At 39.9% G+C, this 22,412-nt stretch overlaps 1 pseudogene; it reads right to left on the reverse strand.

The window, feature by feature from the left end:
* Window positions 1-21,598: 21,598 nt before the first annotated feature.
* Window positions 21,599-22,412, reverse strand: part of LOC102824056 — a 12,120-nt pseudogene continuing 11,306 nt past the window's right edge.

Consider the following 22,412-nt stretch of genomic DNA (forward strand, 5'->3'; position numbering starts at 1 on the left):
TTTCTAGTTGTTGGAGATGATATGTTAATGTGTTGATTTTGCTTCTTTCTTCTTTTTGGATGTGTGAATTTATTGCTATCAATAGCACTGCAAACACTTGCTTCTGCTGTGTCCCAAATATTTTGTTATGTTGTGGTTTTGTTCTCATTTGATTCAAGGAATTTTTTTTTTTTTTTTGCTTTATTACCCAGTAGCTTTTAAGTAGGATGTTATTCAATTTCCATGCATTTGGCTTTTTTTTTTTTAGTTTTTTTTTTCTTAAATGTTTTATTGTGAATTATGTGATAGTTTACATGGGAGAACATTAGTTTTACATTCATTCTATCATATATCGTCTCATTGCCATGGTTACAATCCCCTCCATGCAATCCTTCCCCCATACCCCCCAGGTCTTCAGCACACAGTCGCTCTCCCTCTCTGGATCTAAAGTCTCCAGCTGCTCCATTGCTCCACGTCATCATCTCTGGCTCCATTTCAGGTATCACTGCTTCTCTGGGTAGGGTCCTGCTCTCTGCTCTTCTCCCTTGATGGTCCTAGGGACCTCTGCTCCTAGACTGAAAAGTTAATCACTCCCCTCCTTGCTATAAAACGTCTACCTTTACATTTCCAATCCTCACAATCAGTCCTGATAATTACTCACTATTGTATCACAAGAGACCCTTCTCATGCATTCGGTTTTGTTTTCTTGATCTTCTTACAGTTGATTTCTAATATTGTAGTAATGTGATCTGAAAAGATGCTTTGTAGTATTTTGATGCTTTTAAATTTATCAAGGCTTGCTTTATGGCCTAACTTATGGTATATTCTAGAGAATGTTCCATGTGAACTGGAAAAGAATGTGCATTGTGTGGCTGTTGGGTTGATTGCTCTGTATAAATTCATGAGATCAAGTTGATTGATTATGTTGTTTTGTTCCTCTGTGTCTTTGTTGAGTTTCTTGCTAGGTGATGTGTCCTTTATCAAAAGTGTGTATTAAAATTTTTACTTTTATTTTGGAGTCCTGGTGTGGCACTGTGAGTTAATGCGCTGGACTGCAAAGTCTATTTGAACTGCAAGGTCAGTGGTTCAAGCTCACCAGCTTTCCTCGGAAACCCTACATAGGATTGCTCTGGGTCAGAGCCCACGCAACAGCACTTCACAACAACAGCAACAACTCTTATTGTAGAGTTGTCTATTTCTTTCTTCAAGTCTATTGGTGGTAGTGGTAGAGTGCTGTGGAGTCGGTTCTGACTCATAGCGACCCTGTACAGGGTTTCTGAGGCTGTATTTATTTTAGCTTCAAAGTCTATTTTATCAGAAATTAATATTACCACTCCAGATCAATTTTGATTTCCATTAGTTTGATGTATTTTTTCCCATTCTTTAATTTTTTTGTCTTTGTGAGAAGGCGTGTCTCTTGTAGACAGCATATGGAAGGATCCTGTTTTCTTATCCATTCTGTTACTCTCTGTCTCTTGACTGGTGCATTTAATCCATTGATATTCAGTGTAATTATTAAGTACAAATTGATTGCAGTCATTTTGCTGTGTGTTTACTTGTGGTGTTGCCGTTTTCTTTGTTCTGCATATTTTTCTGTACTAAATTCATTTCGTTTGTTCATTTATTGTCAGTTTCTTCACTGCTCTTGTTTTAATGTTTACAAAATCTTCATGTGTTCCCATTTTCTTGATCTGATGTGAAGGTGTATTAATTTTATTTGAGGTTACCCTGTAATTTATTAATTTCTTCCCCAATTTAGAGCAGTCTGTTTTGAAATCTACTTTACTTCCTCACAATTTGGATGTTCTGTAACTATACATTTCCCTTTCTTTCCATTTAGTTGTGTTCATTATAAATTGATGTCTCTGATTCCCTATTTTCAGTCTTGTACGTTTGTTTGACTTTGGATACTTCTATCTTTGGATTGAATTCTGGGTGGTGTTGCTGTGCATATCAGTCTCCAATTGTTGTCTGCTATTGTTGGTTCTCAGTCCAAAGGACTCCTTTTAGTATAAACTCCTTTAATTTCTGTTTATCTGGAAATGTTTTAATTTTACTGTCATGTTTGAGGGGTCATTTTGCTGAGTATATGATTCTTAGTTAGCAATTTTTTTCTTCAGAGTTTTGTATATATCTTCCCATTGCCTTCTTACTTGGGTGGCTTCTGCTAAGAAATCAGAGCTTAATATTACTGGTTATCCTTTCTAGGTAACTTGTTTGTTTTTCCCAAGATGCTTTCAGGATTCTTTCCTTGTTTTTGATTTTGGAGAGTTTGATTATGGTATGTCTTTGTGATTTTCTTTTGGGTCCTATCCTGTTTGGGGTTCCTTCAGCTTATTGAATGCTTATCTTCTCATCTTTCATGATGTTAGGGAAATTTTCTTCCAGCAGCATTTTTTTTTTAATTGAAGGTAAAAAGTATTTAATGATTTTGAAAATAAAACTGAAAAGAACCTCCAATGACACATGTAAGTATCATCCAATCCTAATCAAGAAAAAAAACAAAACAAACATGTTTAAACGACTATATTCTTGAAAAATGTGCACCAAAATTATTATCTCATAGAGGAATAAAGATGGTGATTTATTCATAGAGGAATAAAGATAGGGAATGTTTGATTTTTGTATTGTTTTTGTTTTTCCTAATAAACATTTAATTTTCTTATAATAAAAATGTTATAAAAATCAAGAACTATACAGAAGAAAAATATTAAAATATGAAAAGAGAAAAAAGAACAATGTCAAATAAATTTAGTCATGCTAACTCTCACAATGCCAGTTCAAAGAATACAATGGACCCAAGAGCTCATACCCAGCCTTATTCTTAGTCACAACTGATTTTCTTTCCTCAGTTGGCTTGACTTGCTTCTGGGGATATTTTCAACAACCAAGACATTTATTTCTTGTTGAACTCTGAATGGTCATGTATTATACCTATCTTAAAAGACTTTAAAATTAGGATTTGTGTTGAGAAAACACACCAATCATACCCCAGGGATTGGCTGTTGTTGTTATATGCCATCGAGTTGGTACCGACTCATAGTGACCTTACTATGCACAACAGAAAAAAACACTGCCAAGTTCTAAGTCAACCTCATAATTGTTGCTACATTTGAGCCTATTGCTGCTGCCACTGTGCCAATCCATCTGGTTGGGGACCTTCCTCTTTTTCACTGACCCTCCAATTTACCAAGCATGATCTCCTTCTCCAGGGACTGGTCCCTCCTGATAATATGTCTAAAGTATGAGAGACAAAAGTCTGGCCATCCTGGCTTTCAAAGAGCATTAAGGCTACACTTCTTCCAACACAGATTTGTTTGTTCTTTTGACAGTCCAAGGATTGGTTAGGACCTGAAAGTCCAGCTGCTGGTGACATGATGTACTGATGTGATTTTGTTTGGGAGAATTGCTTTGTTGTCAGTGAAAGTGTATAAGCAGAAACTCTGTTTGTAGTGAAGCTTCTGAATTGGCCCATGATGATCATCAGGGGTGGTGGGTTTCCAGCAGCATTTTGACTATTTTTTCAGTGCTCTCCTTTATCTTTTCCTGTTCTGTACTCCAGTCACCCATAAGCTATTCCTCTTTATGTTGTCCCACATGAATATTAGTCTTTCTTCAGATTATTTCATTCTTTTTATGACTGTTCTTATAGTTTACTTATATTGAAAGATTTATCTTAAAGCTCACTAAATCTGGAAGACTGTAGAAGAATTGATGCCTTTGAGTTATGGTGTTGGAGGAGAATATTGAAAGTGCCACGGGCTGCCAAAAGAGCCAGCAGATCCGTTTTGGAAGAAGTGCAGCCAGAGTGCTCCTTAGAGGCCAAGATGACCAAACTTCGTCTCTCATACTTTGGACATATAATCAGGAGGGAGTAGTTGCTGGAGAAGGATATCATGTTTGGTATGGTGGAGGGTCAGAGAAAAAGAGGAAGACCCCCAACGAGATGGACTGACTAAGTGGCAGCATCGATGGACTCAAGTGTGGCAACAATAGTGAGGTGGGCCCAGGATCGGGCAGCGTTTTGTTCTGCTGTGCATAAGGTCACTATGGGTCAGTACCGACTCCATGCCCCTAACAACAACAACAACAAATCTGGCTTCCATTAATTTGAATCTACTTGTTGCCCTTGCCATATATTGTCCATTTCTGGGAAAATCTTAGTATTAATCTTCTGGATTTCTATTTGCATGTTTGTTTTTTTGGTCTCTAATCCTTTATCTATTTTGTTCATTTGTTCCTGTAGTGCTTTCCTGAATTCTTCCTTGTTTTCTTTGATCTTTCTGTCAATTATTTGGGATTACCTAAATATCATTCCCTTGAATGCTTTTTCAGGTAGTTCCAATACCTTTTTTTTCCTCAAAACATTTTTTAATTTTGCTTCTTGGTCATTTGTTTGAACCAATCTGTCTTGTTTCTTTGAGTGAACAGAAATTGTCTGCTACTTTTGAGATACTGTAGTATTATTGTAGTAAGTTAATGATTGTATGTAGATGTATTCCTAGGCACTCACCAACTACTCCCTGGTGGATATGATCAGGAGATAAGCTTGTACACCATTCTCTGTTCACTGTTTATGCAGTTCAGTTCAGGATGGATTTAGCTGATGTTGGTTGTTGTTTTTAATCTTGTGTATAGAAGCTGGTATTAACTCTTTCCCAGTGAGTGGGGTTGTAAGGGTGTGTGTGGTTGTGCTGTATGGATGTGGTTGCTGTCTCTTGTTGGGTGAAGCATACATACACAAGAAAGAAGAAAAACAAACACAAACCAGCAAACAACAGTGAAAAGAGAGAATAAGAAGAAAATAGTAGGCAACACCTAGAAAAAGCTTACAAAAACAAAAGAGAGAAAAGTGGCAGAGGAAATAAAATAACAAAATAGAGAAAATTAAAAAAATAAATAAAAAGGGAGTAGTTGGTGAGTGCCTAGGAATACATCAACATACCATCATTAACTTAATACAAATACAATAATACAATTTATACAATTATGAAGAGGAATGAATAAAAGTGAAAAAGACCAGAGAGCAATGAAAACAACCCCCCAAAAAACAAAGAGGGACAAGGAAAAAAAATGAAGAAGGAAGAAAGAAGCAGCAGTGATTGGGAAAGAGAAGCAGGGAAAAAAAAGGAAAAAGAAAAAATGATAGTGATGATAGAAAGCTTAGAAAGCAAGACAGAGAAAGGCAAGAGAGAAAGAATAAATAAAAACAATGAAAGGGGGAAAATAAACCAGGGCAGGTGCCAAACCCAGAGATGACAAAATTCTAAGATATCCTGCCAGCCAAGTACCTCACATCATGGGTGGGTAAGCAACGAGATAATACCACTCAGGCTAGATGTTGTCTGTTCTGGGCACCCAATTTATAAGTTGTTCGTACAGACTGCAAAGCAGCTGGGGATCAGGATATTTCCATCCTAGAGGGGAACTGAAAGTGAGAGGTCCTTCTAGTGTAGGGCTGACCAGAATTGGCTTTGCACATCTGGAATAGGCCAAACCTGATTCTAGGTCCCGGGGTTGGTGCTTCTAGCTGCCCCCACACTTTGCTGCAACTTCAACAGTGGCACAGAGCAGGAGCTTCCCTGAGGTTGTAAGAGGATGTGGGTCAACCACACCTCTGATCACCATGGTAATATGAGGTACAAGGGGTAAATACATCCCCTTCTCTCCACCAATAAGTGGTACGTCTTGTGTCTACTGCTGCCCTCGTGCCTTCAAAGTCACCTGAAAAAGTTCAAGATGACCACACTGTGGCTGGTCAGCCAGGATAGATCTCCAGTACCTTTCTTCCTTTTTTTTTTTAACCCCTCACACATCTGTTCAGCTGCTTTTCCTAGTGACAGCTAGTCTTAGGCAGGCCCGGGCCAACTCTGCAGATCTGCAGCAGGGCCTGCCCAAATGGGGTCATGCTGACAGATTCCCCAGCCCTCCTTTAATGGACCCACTCCCACAGTGCTCACCTCCATGCAGTTCTGACCATCAGGAAAGCAGGAGCTTCCCTATGGGTATACATGGGTCGGGGCTGGCCTTGCCTCTGGTCACCAGGAGAGTGTGGAGAACAACAAAATAATAGCACCTTAATCTATGAGCCACACGTATGTTTCTGCAATGTCAGTATATTTTCTTGACTCTGAAGCTGCTCACAAAAGCTCAACATGGCCATACCTGTCTGGTTAGTGGGCACAGGTCACTAGTCTCTCCTTTTTTTGTCACATCTGCTTAGCTCTTTCTCCTACTAAGAATTCTATCCACTTCTCTATCCCTTCATCTGAAGCTCAGATTTCTAGGCTATCATCTACATCTATTTCATTTGGTTTTCTGTATCGTTGTTGTAGAGGGTCGTACAGCCTTTTTGCCTAGTCCACCAACTTGCTGCCTCCCCTTAGTTCAGTTTTCTGTTGCTTGCAGTTGCATGTATCCTAAATTATACAAGACTCTTGTTAGCTCCATTTCCCCATAAAGCCCAGATAAATAAATATTTGAGTTTAGATTTCAAACAAGGGTTTGTCTGCAGTGCACTTGATTTTACCTACTATGATATCCTATCTTCCAAATTTCATAGGAAGCTGAAGTCTCCTATGTCCTTACTTTATTAAAAGTATAATGCAATTATTTGACCTAGCCTCAATAGCTTGATAATCAGAACTTGACTAAAGGAAGGTTAAAAAAAAAAAAAGAAGAAGAAGAACAAAACAATTTTTGATAAAGGAAACAAATTGCTACAATTTGATGAACTTGACCTATATTTATGGAGGTAGTAACTCTAAATACCAACAGAGAGGAAAGGAGTCTTCACATCAAGTATCAATGCTATCTCCTCTGTGCACAGGGTAGATAGGGATGGGCAATTTAGCCATTGGCTACCTAAAATGAGGGGCGATAAAGGCACGAAGTGACTGGCTTACAAAGTTTCAAGATAAGAGTTTAGTTTAAGAGTATGTGGGGAAAGACAGAGTCCCCACTGCATAGTTTTCATCTTGTCTATATGGGTCTGGTTAAAAGACATGGGGATAAGATTCTTGTGATTCAGTAGTGAGTAACTGTTATCATGACTAATTACGACTGTCACAACTGTAAAGGTAGAAGGTTTGTAACAAAAACAGGGGAGTAGTTAATCTTACGGTCCAGACACAAAGGACCCTAGGATCATCAAGGAAGATGAGCATAAGCAGAATGCAAGACCTTATCCAGAGAAGCAGCGACACCAGAGATGGAGGCAGAGATGGGGACATGGAGAGAGGCAGCAGCTGAGGACTCTAGCTTCATGGGAAGAGAGGGACTACGAGATGGCAGCCAGGAAGCAGATTTGCAGAATGTGCCCTTTGGTGGTATAAATTATTATATATTATATATGCCTGAGTGTTTAAAAAAAAAAAAGAGCTAAAGTGAATAGAGAAATACAGTTAACTGATGGTACATGGAAGGGATTATAATCATTGTGATGAAACAAGGTGTATGATTTCTTTAGTGTAAAACTGATGATCTGCTTTGTAAACTTTCACTCAATCCACAATAAAATCTTTAAACAAAAAGGTATAATGCAATTAAATGTCCACATAGTGGGGCTAGTCATCAGTATGATCAGTAGGAAGGGCTCGGAGTAACAACCCCCCCCAAAAAAGCCAACCTGACTTTGATCTCTTGATCTGGCCTTGTAGCAAGTCAGATCATGGAAGAACCAGTATCAGGTTCCAAAGGCCTCCACTCAGATTGACAAGGCTAGTTCTTCCTAACTGTAGGAAGAATGGTGACCACAGCTAACAATTTAGTCAACAGACCTTCTCACCCACGTTCCACCTTATTCACATTATCCTTCTTTGAAATATTAGGAAGGAAATTTAGCAAAAAAGTAGGTCCTCGGGCTTTTTCGAAAGATCAAGATTTCTAGGTTATATAGAAATAGCTGTGTGGGTATACACCATGGATTGGCCCAAATATAATTTCTCCTACAGGGGTGTTCAGTCCAAGTTCAATGAGACAACCACCTTTTAGGATCAGGGCCTGCTGACTGAGCAGAATCATATTAAACAGACTGATAAGCTAGACTACCTGGGATACCATGTCTTTCCAGTGAATGAATTTCGTGTGCTTTTATCCAAGGTACTTGATGATATAGTCAGGGGCTCCTAATCCATGGTTCTGAATCACACATCTAAAATATTTGGCATGGGACAGTTAGGGGAAGTGGGTAGTTTCCTAAAAAGGAATTCAGTGGTCAAAGCAATCCCTTAAAGTCTAAGAAGGAACATAAAGTGCTATTTACATAGCATTTGAATTGTGTCAGGAATTATAAGTAGTCTTGTTGTTAGGTGCTATCGAGTTAGCTCAGACTCATAGTGGCCCTATGCACAACAGGACGACACACTGCCTGGTCCTGCATCATCCTCAAAAAGCTGTTGTTATGCCTGAGCGCATTTTGCTGCTGCTATGTCAGTCCATCTATTTAAGGGTCTTCCTCTTCTTTATTGACCCTCCACTTTGCCAAGCATGATGTCCTTTTCCAGGGACTGGTCCTTCCTGACAACATGTCCAAAGTACAAGAGACAAGGTCTTGCCATTATTGCTTCTCAGAAGTATTCTGGCTGTACTTCTTCCGAGACAGATTTGTGTGTTCTGGCAGTCCATGGTACTTTCTATATTCTTCTCCAACACTACAATTGAAATGCATCGATTATTTTACAGCCTTCCTTATTAGCCAACTTACCCATGCATATAAGACAATTGAAAATACCATGGCTTGGGTTAGTCATATCTTAATTTTCAAAATGACATATTTGCTCTTTAACAATTTAAAGAGGTATTTAGCAGCAGATGCCTAATGCCTAACATCATTTGATTTCTCGGTTGCTACTTCTAGGAGTGGTGATTATAGATCCAAGCAAAATGAAGTAAATTTCAATGTTTTCTCCATTTATCATGATGTTATTTATTGGTGCAGTTGTGAGAATTTTCGTTTTCTTTACATTGAGGTGCAACCCATACTGAAAGCTACTCTTTGGTTTTCATCAGTAAGTATTTCAAGTCCTCTTTGCTTCTAGCAAGCAAGGTTGTGCCATCTGTATATCGCAGGTTGTTGATAAACTTTCCTCCAATCTGACGCCACATTCTTCTTCACATCATCTAGTTTCTCAGGTTATTTGCCGAGCATATAGATTGATTAGCCCTGGTTTCTCAGTGGTTTGAATCCACCAGCTGCTCCGCAGGAGGAAGAGGAGGTTTTCTACTCCCATGAAAATTTATAGCCTCAGAACACCTACATAGGGTCTCTATGAGTTGTAATCAACTTGATGGCAGTGGGTTTATACAGATTGAACAAGTTTGGTGACAAAATACAACCCTGATGCACAAATTTCCTGATTTTAATCCATTCATATCTTCTTATTCTGTTCTTGGTCTATGTACAGGTTCCTCATTAACACAATTAAGTGTTCTGGACTTAACCATTCTTCTCAATGTTATCCATAGTTTACTATGATTCACACAGCCAAATGCCTTTGCATAGTCATTAAAGCACAGGTAAACATCTTTCTGTTACTCTCTGCTTTCAGTCAAAATTCATCTGACATCAACAATGTATTCCTTGTTCCATGTCCTTTTCTGAATCTGGCAGAAGGCCTTCAAAGAAATCTCAAATTTGTTCATATCATGTGATAGCTTGATTCGGGTTCCAAATTTAATCATTTAACAAATATTGGTGACCAACTTTGTGTGATCAATGTGCTAAGCATTGGAATAGTGGTGAACAAAAATTAGGTTCCTGCTTTCCTACAATTTATGGTTCAGCTGAGAACACTACCTAGAATAAGATATTACAATGAAATGTGAAGTGAGTTATCAGAGAGGAAATGAAGTGTGCTATGAGAGGTATGAAACAGGGAAAACGAATCCAGTGTGAGTGAGAGCAAAGGCTATGAAGTTACAATGAGAAGAGAGTGAGAAGTAGAAACCAGCCTTATAACAGTATGTGTGTATGTGTGGGAGGAAGGGTGTTGGGAGTTTTATACAAATGTGACAGATAGTGGAAAAACACCTCATGAGACTATAATCAAACTAGTTTAGGGTTCCCATTTGTTTGAACAGACACTAGCCTAATTCCTGTCATAAAGTAGCTGGTGCTGTTGTTATTAAATGCTGTTCAGTCTGCTCTATTAGCGACACTGTATAGGGTTTCCAAGGAGTGGTTAGTGGGTTTGAGCTGCTGGTCTTTGTGGTTTAGCAGTCCAGTGCTTGTCCTACACCAGTGTAGTTCCATGGGATTAAATCATCTGACCCTGGGCAGAACAGCTGTTTGTCAGCCTTACAGCATCCGTTTGTCACTGTGGAATTGTGATGGCTTACGTGTTGTTATGAAACTGGAAGCTATGTCACTAGTATTTCAAATACTAACAGAGTCATCCAAGGTAGCCAGGTTTCAGTGGAGAATCCATATGAAAACAAACTACAGACAGTTCCCACATTAAGAACGTCCAATTTACGTACAGCCCATACTTATAGACCAACATCCATAAAGTCTATTATAATAAAAATTTGAGGTACAAATGGTGAATAATTGTTATCAGGACTGACTGAGAGTGTTGGAAATGCAAAGGTGGATGTTTTGTAGCAAAAGCAGGGGAGTGATTGACTATGCAGTCCAGGAGCCGAGGTCCCTGGGACCATCAAGGGAGAAGAGCAGAGTGCGAGACCCTACCCAGAGAACCCAAGCCTACAGAAATGGAGGCAGAGACAATGACATGGAGAGATGGATTGGCTGGGAAATCTAGACCCAGAGAGGGAGAGGGACTGTGTGCTGATGACCGGGAGGCAGGCTGGCAGGGTGTACCCTCTGGTTGGTTGATGATGCATGGAGGGGACTGTAACCATGGCAATGAAATGATATTCGATAGGATGAATGTAAAGCTAATGTTCTCCCATGTAATCTATCACATAATTCACAATAAAACATTTTAAAAAACTTGAGGTACATGCATTTGTTCATAGTAACAGGCACTACTTCTAAATTTGCATCAAAACATTATTATTATTACTATATTATTGTGTCAAAGATGGTTTCATCTATTGAAAATACTTCTTTAATGTTTTTTATGCACAGAAAGGTACACTGTATACTAAATACTAAGACAAACATTTTGACTAACTGATGTTGGATATGAAAAATATTAGGAAAGGAACTCATTTCTAATACTTGGACTGCCTGTAGAGATATAGGCCTGGTCATCTACTTTCAAGAATTAGCCAATGAAAACCGTATAGATCACAACCAAGTATTGTCTTAGATAGAGCTGGAAGATGAGTCCCTTTGACCAGAAGGTGCTCAAGATACACAGTGATTCTGAATACTAATGATTCTGAAGATGGTACAAGGTGTAACAATATTTTGTTCTGTAGTAACATGGGTCACCATGAGTCAGAGCCAACTTGAAACAACTGACAACGACAACAGCATGAACAGATTACCTTCATAATATAATATACTGTAATGCAATTATCTTCTATAATGCAATCTAATCAGTCAATTCGTTGAGATCTTATCATTGTAGGATGGATCCTAAACCTAATCTTCTCTCTACACACACACTCTGGAGACAGACAATATATGAGGATGATGTACAAGCAAAGAAATGCCAAGGGTCATCATGGACACCAGAAACTAGAAGAGAGAATTACAGAAGGGATGAACACAACAAGATCTTGATTTGGACTCGTAGCCTCCAGAACTGTGAGAAAAGAAATGTCTGTTCTTCAAAGCCAACGATTTGTGGTATTTCTGTTATGGTAGCACTAGGTACCTAACACACCAGGCTATCATTCAAAACAAAACAAAAATTGGGGGAACCTGTGTTTCTTTTCTGGTTTCAGTTTTCATAGAACGTGAAATTTGAATACTTGCAATGAAACATCTATAACAAGACCTTGCTCAGTTCTCTGTATTTGTTTCGTGTGAAATTAAAACCTTTCAGTGGGACCTAAAAAGGCTTGAATTACCTATAAAGTGGAAACTCACGACTGTAATGTGAACATGAAACTAAATTGATATGTGCTAGCTAATAAATCCAATCTGAAAAATATTTTTAATACTACATATTTTCATGGATACAGAAAGATGTGGTCATAATGTCACATTCTTCCCTAGTCCCTCTCACTCTTGAGAGGTCTAAAGAACTAGTCACACCAAATCACTTCTTATTCATAAACACGAACAGTAAGCTTTCACTCAGAAGCTCTTTACTGCAAAACGAAAGTACACCTCAAAGAGAGAAGTGGGTCTTTCTCCACAAGTGGAGAAGAACCAGTGGAACTGGGGATCATGGATTAAGTCAAAGTGAAAGTTCATTTCAAAGACAGAAGTGGGTCTGTCTCCGTGAATGGAGAAGACACTGAGGGATTGGGGTGCACTAGTTTATAAGCGTTTGGGGGTCTCCTCCTCCAAGAGTGGGCTAAAACATATTGATTAGGGGGAGTGGTATGTTGAATATTCAGTTGAGATTTGGTAAAGGGGTTCAGGCTTCTTGGAAATGGAGTGCTTTTTGCAGTTGTCAGTTCTAGGTGCTATTTTTATGGGCTGTCTCTATTCACCTAGAGCAATAGAGGAAAAGGCAAGTCCGGAATAGGAGGTGTTGTAAGGTGCTTTTGAGTCCTAGTAACCGTGTGTACAACAGAATGAAACACTGCTCGTTCCTATGCCATCCTCACAATTATTGCTGTGTTTGAGCTGATTGTTGCAGTTATTCTATCAATCCATCTGATTGGGGAGCTTCCTTTTTTTTGCTGACCCACTACTTTACCAAACATGATGTCCATCTTCAGGGACTGGTCCCTCCTGATAACATATCCAAAGTATGTCAGACACAGCTGGGGGCAGGCTTGCAGTGTGTAACCTTTGGTTGTTTGAATGATTATATGTTCTTGAGTGCTTCGGTGTACATAAAAAAAAAACAAAAACAAAAAAAACACAAAACAGGAAGGGAAGCAAATGCTGTTGAATGATGATGCATGGAGGGGATCATAATCATTGCAATGAAGCAAAATGAATGTAAAGCTGATGTTCTCCCATGTAAACTGTTACTCAATTCACAATAAAAACTGAAAAAAAAATTCAGGTGGGATATGTTCAGTGTCATATTTTGGCTTTCATGGACTTGTTTTAATTTTCTTTAGCTTCAGCATGAACATGCATATGAGCAATTGATGGTCTGTTCCACAGTCTGCCCCTGGCCTTTTGGCTGATGGTATGGAGCTTTTCCACCATCTCTTTTCACAGATGTAGTCAATTTGATTTCGGTGTATTCCATCTGGTGAGGTGCATGTGTATAGTTGTCTTTTATGTTGTTTTAAAAAGGTATTTGCAATGAAGAAGTCATTGGTCTTGCAAAATTCTATCATGCAAGCTCCAGCATTGTTTCTTTCACCAAGGCAATATTTTCCAACTACTGATCCTTCCTCTTTGTTTCCAGTCTTTGCATTCCAATTGCCAGTGATTATCAATACATCTTGATTACATGTTTGATCAAATGCAGACTGAAGAAGTTGGTTGTTAAGTACCGTGGAGTCGGTTCCAACTCATAGTGACCCTGCATGGGGTTTCTGTAAATCTTTACGGGAGCAGAATGCCTAATCTTTCTCCTGCGGAATGGTTGGTAGTTTTGAACTGCCGACCTTGAGGCTAGCAGCCTGATTCGTAACCACTATGCTACCAGAGCTCCTTGAAGAAGTTGGTAGAATTCTTCAATTTTGTTATTATTGAATTTAGTGGTTGCTGCATAAATTTGAATAATAGTGGTATAAACTGGTCTTCCTTGTAGGCATATGGATATTATCCTATCACAGACAGCCTTGTACTTCAGGATAGATATTGAGATGAATGCAATGCCATTTCTCTTCTATTTTTTATTCCTGGCATGATAAGCCATGTGATTGTCAGAATCAGAATCATCAATACCAGTCCATTTCAGCTCATTAATGCCATCGATGTCCATCCATTCCATTTTGTTTTTGACAATTTTCAATTTTCCTAGATTTCATACTTCTTACATTCCATGTTCTGATTATTAATGGATGTTTACAACTGTTTCTCCTCATTTTGATTTGGGGCCCATTAACAAATTAAGATCTGAAAGCTTTCCTCCATTCACATCATTATGGTCAACTCTATTTTGAAGAGGCAACTCTTCCCCAGTCATATTAGCCATTGTTGTTGGTAAGTGCCATCAAGTCAGTTCTGACCTTTAGCAATCCTGTGTAGGGTTTCCAAGGAGTGACTGGTGAGCTTGAACCACCAACCTTGGGGTTCAAACTGACTTTGCAGTCCAGCGCATTAATCCACAACACTACACCAGGACATTAGAGAGCTGCAAACCAAAACAACAATGAGATATCATCTTGTTGTATCATTAATAGCAAAGTTCCAAGAAACAGAAAACAACAAATTCTGATGAGGGTGTGGAGAGACTAGGATCCTTCTACACTGCTGGTGGAACTGTAAAATGGTACAACCACAGCAATCCCTCTAATTAGTATCTATCCTCACACAGTGACATGAGTAGCTATCTGCACACCACAGTCATTGTAGCATTATTAACAACAGCAAAAAGACACAGCCTAAATTCCCATCAAAAAGAGAATGGTTAAACAAACTTTGGTACATACAAATAATAGAATATTATGCAATGTTGACGAATGACAAAGAATCTGTAAAACACCTCACAACATGGATGGACCCGAAGGACATGATAATGAGTGAAATTAGTCACAAAAGACAAATATTGCATGAGACCATTGTTGTAAAAAGTTAAGAAAATATTTTCTTGCTACATGAAACATTCTTTGGTGGTTACAGAGTGGGCGGGGCAGGGAGTGAATAGAATTAAATACTGTTAACTGAGGGGACATGGAGTGGAGTGCAACATCGTAATGATGCAAAATGTATTATTTGTTGAATGTAGGACTGACAATCTGTTCAATAAACCTTCACTCAATTCACAGTAAAAAGATTTTAAACAGAAAGAAAGAACAGATTTGATGCATTAGACATTAATGACCAAAGACCAGAAGAGTTGTGAGATGACATAAAGAACATCATACATGAAGAAAGCAAAAGGTCATTAAAAAGACATGAGGGGTAGGGGTGAAAGAACAAGGTAGATAGGAGAACACTGAGACAGGTTTGCATGGCCTAAATGGGACAGAGGTAGATAGTGATGCATGCTCAACCTTGGAACAACAGGGTTCTGTGATACAGGGATTTAGGCATAGTTTGAAGAGGGGAAATAATACTAAGATGCTTGACTGTCTTATGAATATTGGTCTCCCATGCCTACTAATGTAAAATAGACACTTGAGTGGGATAGAAAGGAATGTTGGGAAACATGATTAGAGAAAACTTGTAAGACCACCTTCAGCCTATAACTGATTGGAATACCTAAAAGGGATTTTAGAACTTCCCCAGTGAAATAGGCTTCTTGTGGAGCCTTTGCAGTGTATAGAACCTTGAGTGGAATCTAGAGCCCCATCCAGAACCTTCTGAGGTGGAACACTCCCACTAGAAAGGACAAACAGACCAGCCTGGAACAGCTAGAGTGACAGAAGATACATCTTCAAAGAAAGATCATCTGGAAAAACCCAAAACAAAAATGGCAGTATGACTGGCTACTACAAGAATAAGCAAGTTGTTCACCCGGAAGCCATCAAGGCAAACAATCAAGTTCCTTCAGGACAAACCCCCCTGTAAGACTGAAACTCAAAGGGAACACATGAGCAGACATGTAATCTTGCGGGTGACCACATTGATCTACTGGTGAGTGGAAGAGGGGGAAAGGCAGCAAAGAAGAAATGGGCTGAGTTCAACCACATTCCACAGACTCCCGTTGACCTGGAGATGAAAGAGAGAAGAGGAAGGGCTGGTTGGTCTGAAGTGTGGTGAGACCTGGGGACACCTGAGCCCATGGACAAGGACATAGCCACAGAGGGCTAAAGCTGAGAGTGAAGCATCCAGATGATATGATGTGAGGGGAGATGCACAAGAACATCTAAACTTGCAGATAGTACCCATTTAACCTAGCCTTGATGGCTTGATAATTAGAATTTGACTAAAGGAAGATTAAAAAAAATAAACAAGCAATTTTTGATAAAGGAAATAATGGTAAGTTGCTACAATTTGATGAACCTGACCTATACTCATGGAGATAGTAACTCTAAATACCAACAGAGAGGGAAGGAGTCTTCACATCAAGTATTTACTTAATAAATAAATAAATAAAAGAAAGAAAAGATCAAAGTGAATGTCAAAAGAAACTCAAACTTGCTCTTAAATGTAGAATATTTAAAGCAAATAGAAGAAATGATGAAGTAAAAGAGCTGAACATAAAATTTCAAAAGGCAACTTGAAAAACATCTAGGAAGAAACTTGATAAAGTTACAGAGGAACTAAACAGCACAATCAACCAACTTGACCTCATGTACAGAATATTCAACCCAACAACAGCACAATATACTTTCTTCTCCAATGCACATGGAATGTTCTCCGAATTGACCATTTGTTAGGTCATAAACAAGCCTCCATAAATTTACAAACATCAAAATACTACAGAGCATCTTTTCAGACCACAATGTTATGAAACTAGAAATCAACATCAAGAAGACTAAGGAAATAAAGTCGAATACATGGAAACTGAACAAAACCCTGCTGAAAAGTGACTGGGTAAAAGAAGAAATTAAATGTGAATTCATAAAGTTCCTAGAAACAAACGAGAATGAAAACAAAACATACCAAAATCTTTGGGACACGGTGAAAGCGGTACTGAGAGGACAATTTATTGAGATAAATGCACACATCCAAAAAGAAGAAAGAACCAAAACTGGCTTGGGTGCGGGGCAGGGGGACGTGTGGGGAGGCGGGGGTGGACAATACACAAGAACGGGAAGGGGAATGGAAGAACAAGGCTAAGAGAACAGTTAGGCAGGTTCACATGGGCTAAGTGGAACAGAGGTAAATGATGATGTAAGCACAACCTTGGAACAACAGAGCTCCAGGATACAAGCTTTGAGGCATAAACATAACCAGAGAAACAAAGGACTTATACAAAGAGAATTACAAAACACTACTACAAGAAACCAAAAGAGACTTACAAAAGTGGAAGAACATACCATGTTCCTGGATGGGAAGACTCAACATCATGAAAATGTCAATATACCCAAAGCTATTTACACATATAATGCAATCCCAATCCAGATTCCAGCGACATTCTTCAAAGAAATGGAAAAGACAATTACAAACTTTATATGGAAAGGAAGAAGACCCAGGATAAGCAAAGCACTGCTCAAGGAGAAGAACAAGGTTGGAAGCCTCTCACTCCCCGATTTCAAAATTTATTACATGGTTACAGTGGTCAAAACAGCTTGGTACTGGTACAATGAAAGATGCATTGATCAATGGAACAGAATCGAGAACCCAGAAATTAACCCATCCACATACAGCCAACTGATTTTTGACAAAATGGGGAGGAGATAGCCTCTTTAACAGATGGTGCTGGCAGAACTGGAAAGCGATATGCAAAAGATTGAAACAAGACCTTCACCTCACACCTTATACAAAAGCCAACTCAACATGGATTAAAGACCTAGATGTGAACCCCAAAATTATGAAAGTCATCAATGAAAAAATAGGGACAAATGTAAGGGCTCTAATACAGGGAATACACAGACTACTAAACATTTTGAAAAGTACACAAACAAAAGTAGACAAAATAGATAAGTTGGACATACGAAAAATTAAAAACTTATGTGCATCAAAAGACTTCACCAAAGAGTAAAAAGGGAACCCACAGAATGGGGAAAAAATATTTTGCAACAACACATCTCACAAGGGCCTAATTTCTAAAATATATAGGAAACTACAACACCTCTACAAGAAAAGGATAAATAACCCAATTAAAAAATGTGCATAGGACATGAACAGACACTTAACCAAGGAGCAGATCCGGGCAGCCAACAAACATATGAAGAAATGTTCACAATCACTAGCCATTAGAGAGATGCAAATCAAAACAACAATGGGATATCATCTCACACCAGCAATAACAGCAAAGCGGAGGTCACTGGGACCATCAAGTGAGAAGAACAGAGAGCGGGACCCTACCCAGAGAGGCAGTGACGCCAGGGATGGAGACAGAGAAGATGGCGCAGATAGATGGACCTGCTGGGGACACGGAACTCAGGGAGGGAGAGGGGCTGTGTGCTGATGGACAGGAGGTGGGCCTGTGTGGTGCACCCTTTAGTTGTTTGATGATGCATGGACTCAAGCATGGCAACAATTGTGACGTTGGTGCAGGACCTGGCAGTGTTTCGTTCTGTTGTGCATAGGGTCACTATGAGTCTGTACTGACTCGATGGAACCTAACAACAAGAGCAGTTCAAGCACACCAGGTGCTCCTTAGAAACTCTATACAGGTTTGCTTATGAGTTAAACCAACTCTGCGGCACTTAACAATAGCAACAATATGCCATATGGAATCCTGATGTGGTGCTGTGGGTGAATGCACTGGACTACAGTTGGTTTGAACCATAAAGTCGGAAGTTCAAACTCACCAGCTGCTCCCTCGTAATCCTATACAGGGTCACTATGGGTCAAACCCAACTCGATGGCACTTAACAACAACAAAATATACAGATGATATAACTTTCCTTGCTAGAAGTAAAGGGGACTTGAAATACTTAGTGATGAAGATCAAAGCCTGTGTACAGTCTTCGGTTGGATTGCACCTCAATGTAAAGAAAATAAAATTACTCACCACTGGACCATTAAATAACATCATGATAAATGGAATAAAGACTGAAATTATTAAAGACATCATTTTGCTTGAATCCATAATCAACACTCATGGAAGGAGCAGGATGTATTGCATTAGGCAAATCTGCTGCAATATATACCTCTTTAAAGAGATCAATTTGAAGACTAAGGTTTGCCTTGCCCATGCGAAGGTATTTTCATTTGCCTTATATGCATGTGAAAGTTGGATAATGAATAAGGAAGATCGTAGGAGAATCAAAGCATTTGAACTTTGGTGTTGGGGAGAAATATTGGAAACATCATGGCCTGCCAGAAGAACACACAAATCTGTGTTGGAAGAAGTACACTCAGAATGTTCCTTGGAAGCGAGGATGACAAGACTTCATCTCTTGTACTGTGGACATGTTGTCAAGAAGGACCATTCCCTGGAGAAGGACATTATGCTTTGTAAAATGGAGGGTCAATGAAAAAGAGGAACACCCCCAGCAAATGGAATGACACAGTGGTTGCAACAATGGACTCAAACAACGATTGTGAGAATGGTGCTGGATGGGCACTGTTTCCTTCTGTTTTGCATAAGGTTGCTATTATGCAAAGTTTGCTATTATGCATAAGGTCAGAACTGATTTAATGGCATCTAACAACAACAAACTATAGGTAATCTTTACAACTCTCATTAAATGACTGAGTGGGGCTATGAAAATGAGATGCTTGCAGTCCACTAGGGGGATTGGCACCTTTCTGGGGATTTGTTGTTGATGTTAAGTGTCATCGAGTTTGTTCCAGCTCTTAGCAACCTTGTATAGCGTTTCCGAGGAGCAGCTGATAGGTTTGAACCACCAACCTTGAGGTCTGCAGTTCAGTGCTTATCTTACAGCACCATATCATGCAAATAAGATGCATGGAGCCCTAAGGAAGGGACTGATCCATTTTGCCATCCCACCATTTTTAAAAGAGAGCCAATTCCAGAATAGAGGGGACCTCCATGGTCATCAAGAATGAAGAGATGGTAGTGGAGTGCATCCTCTGGACCTAGGAGTCCCTGCACTGGGAACCTCTTACATCCAGGAAACAGAGAGAGAGCTGAACACCAGAGAGATGGCAAGAAGCTGCAGCAGAAAACTGGTGGCAGCAGAACCAGGAGATGGGCAGGAGGTGATGTAGTGGGCTTCCAGGCCCACAGAGTCAAAAAAACTGAGTGTCTTTGGGCTGAGACTCACTGGCAGAGTGGGGTGTCTCTAGGCATTTTTTAAAAAACTTTTTATTGTGAACTGAATGAAGGTTTACAGAGCAGTTTTACATTCAACAAATCATATACTTCATTTTATTACAATGATTTCAATCCCCTCCATGTACCATAAGTTAACAGTACTTACCTCTATTCACTTTGACTGTTGTATTCCGTCCCATCTTTCCTATGCCAACCTTCCTCTTGTTGTATCTTGCCTTCCCTTTAAAGCGAGTTAACACATATCTACCCTCTAGCCAGTGGATAATTTCCCCTTCCCTCCCACCTCTGGGAACCATCTTAGAATGCTTATTTTAATAAGAAACCCCTCCCCCTTTAAAAAATTTTTATAACTGTGGTCTCGTATAGTATTTGTTCTTTTGTGATTGACTGATTTAATTCACCATAATGGCAGTTCAAGTTCACTAGCCGCTCCTCAGGAACCTCACACAGGGTTGCAATGGGTTGGAACCAACTCGATGACAAGTAGCAACAACAACAACGTCCTTCAGGTTCATCTATGTTGTGAAGTGTTTTGTCACTTTATTGTTATACTTCAGCATTGCGTAGTATCCATTTATTGACAGAGCTAAAAGAGCTTTGTAACACTTGCCTGAAAAAGGCAAAAGCATGGCCAGCCCAAGAGACCTGAATGGCTGAGGGGCCAAGGGTCAGAGCAAGGCCTTCCTACAGAACGGCTGAGAAGAGGCTGCCCTGATTAAAAAACTATATCCTGAGCATTCCATAACTTTGAGTATGGTCTGAGTTCTGTGTGGTCACAGCAACAAATGATTGAACCCAGCAGAGATAGAGAGTGCCATGGAAGGGATGGCTGGTGTTAGAATTGGTCAGAAGGATGCAGAGAGGAGGTACGTCTGATCTTCACTTTATAGGAATCAGCTTAGGACTGATGCTGATAGTGAGTCTCTCCTTTGTAGAGTTAGAGGAGGTCAGACACCTCCACCTTGACATTCTTACAGGTTTATAGAAAATTTGTGCAGAGATTAGAGTTTTCATATACTTCTTCTCCCCACCGCACACAGTTTCTCTTATTAACGTTTTGTTTTAATGTGCTATATTTGTTATAATTGATTAATTCATACTGATATATTACTATAAACTAAAGTCCATAGTTTACATTAGGATTTCCTTTTTTTTTTTTAGGTTACAAGCGATCAATTATTCCACAGCTGGAGGTCTGCATGGGTGAGGGGGAAAAAATCAGTCACATACAGATTTGTTGTTGGAGAATCATTTAAAAAGTAAAATTATGATAAATAACAGCCAGTGAGGTGATCCAGTAAGACTCTGGGAGGGAGAATTCACAGACGGGCACCCTGAAGCACGTTTGCTGGGAGATGAAAAACTGGCCAGGACTAGGGATAACTTCAGTAGCCGTGTGTGTGATATCAAGGTCCTATGACAATCACAACTCCCCCCTCCCAACAGCTAATGTGACTGACCAGCAACTGACAAGGTCCATGGGCCCCCCATCAGTTCACAGGAACAGGGATGCCCAGTGACCCTTTCTCCCCGCTGCCTAGGTTACAATGGAGGCCTGGTATGCTACAGCCACAATGAGAGGCAAACACACCTTCAAACAGGGGTCAAAGCACAAAAGTGCTACGTCGGGTACTGTCTCCCAGAGTCTGCGGTGTGGAAATAGACTTATACCTGCGCAGAGGCAGATCTGAGGGGGACTACAACAACAGCAAAGGCGGGAGACAGTGGTGCTGAGGTAGAGCAGGTCCTCATGGGGGAGGTGTGGGGAGGAGACACCTGACAGGTGATGTTCCTGCGCAGAAACGGGCAGAGTCTACTAAGGCTCCCAGCTTACCTCGGAATCAGTCTACAGACAGACGCTTAGGACTAATGAGGGGGATTATGTCTCAGGGGGCGTAGTATAAACCACTGAGAACACTGTCTTGCCTATCAGTGGGTTCTACTTGTTCAGATCCACGACAAAGAGTCAGGCAGTCTAATTTAATACACACACATATGTGTGTGAAATCAGATTCCTGGGGTGGTGCTGTAGAATCAGCAGTTCAAACCCACCAGCTGCTCCTCGGAAAGCCTATACAGGATTGCTATGAGTCAGAACCAACTGACAGCACTTCACAACCACATGCACACAATCACGCACACATCTGGATACACCTTACCTTCTTGGACCCAATCACTTGCGACACCATGGTGCTGACTTCAACTCAAGGAGACCCCAAGTATGTCAGAGAACTGTGTTCGGTGGGGGTTCTACGTGGCTGATTTAGTTAGACCTTTCTTTCGAGGCATCTGGGGGTTGGATTCATACCACCAACCTTTCAGTTAGCAGTTGGCACCACCCAAAACCAAACTCGCTGCTGTGAGTCAAATCCGATTTTTGGAGGTTCCATGGATGTCAGAGTTAGAGCTGTTCTCCAC

Source organism: Chrysochloris asiatica, unplaced genomic scaffold (genome assembly GCF_000296735.1).
Source record: "Chrysochloris asiatica unplaced genomic scaffold, ChrAsi1.0 scaffold00038, whole genome shotgun sequence".
In the NCBI taxonomy this organism is placed as follows: domain Eukaryota; kingdom Metazoa; phylum Chordata; class Mammalia; order Afrosoricida; family Chrysochloridae; genus Chrysochloris; species Chrysochloris asiatica.